At 43.2% G+C, this 657-nt stretch overlaps 1 protein-coding gene across 1 annotated transcript in view; it reads left to right on the forward strand.

Annotated features, from left to right (window-relative positions):
- Positions 1 to 657, forward strand: part of Slc7a8 (solute carrier family 7 (amino acid transporter light chain, L system), member 8) — a 22301-nt gene that overhangs the window by 16927 nt on the left and 4717 nt on the right. The gene's annotated exons all lie outside the window — the stretch shown is intronic.

Below are 657 nucleotides of genomic sequence, written 5' to 3' on the forward strand. Positions count from 1 at the left end.
CTTCTTCTTCTTCTTCTTCTTCTTCTTCTTCTTCTTCTTCTTCTTCTTCTTCTTCTTCTTCTTCTTCTTCTTCTTCTTCTTCTTCTTCTTCGTGTCAGTTGTGGGGCTTGAACTCTAAACCTGGACACTGTCCCTTGGCTCTTCAGCTCAAAGCTGGGGCTCTACCACTTGAGCCACAGCGCCACTTCCAGTTTTTTATTGGTTTATTGGAGATAAGAGTCTCACAGACTTTCTTGCTGGCGCTGGCTTTGAACCATGATCCTCAGATTTCAGCCTCCTGAGTAGCTAGGATTACAGGCATGAGCCACTGGAGCCTGGCTCCCACTTTTTTTCTTTATGTGGTAATGAGGACATAATTGTCTTGTGTGTGTATATATAAATGTGTGTGTACATGTATGTGTGCACACGCCAGTACTGGGGCTTCAATTCAGGGCCTGGGCACGTAGCTTTAGCTTTTTCACTCAAGGCTACCTCCCTACCACTTGAATCACAGCTCCTCTCTAGCTTTATGCTTTTTAATTATAGATAAGTTTACAGAGTTTTCTGCCCTACTAGCTTTGAACCTCACATCTCAGCCCCCTATGTAACTAGGAATACAGGCGTTGAGGCACCAATGCTCGGCTATGTTTTTACTTTTCTTTTCTTTTCTTTTCTTTT

Source organism: Dipodomys ordii, unplaced genomic scaffold, assembly GCF_000151885.1.
Source record: "Dipodomys ordii isolate 6190 unplaced genomic scaffold, Dord_2.0 Scaffold84, whole genome shotgun sequence".
Lineage (NCBI taxonomy): Eukaryota > Metazoa > Chordata > Mammalia > Rodentia > Heteromyidae > Dipodomys > Dipodomys ordii.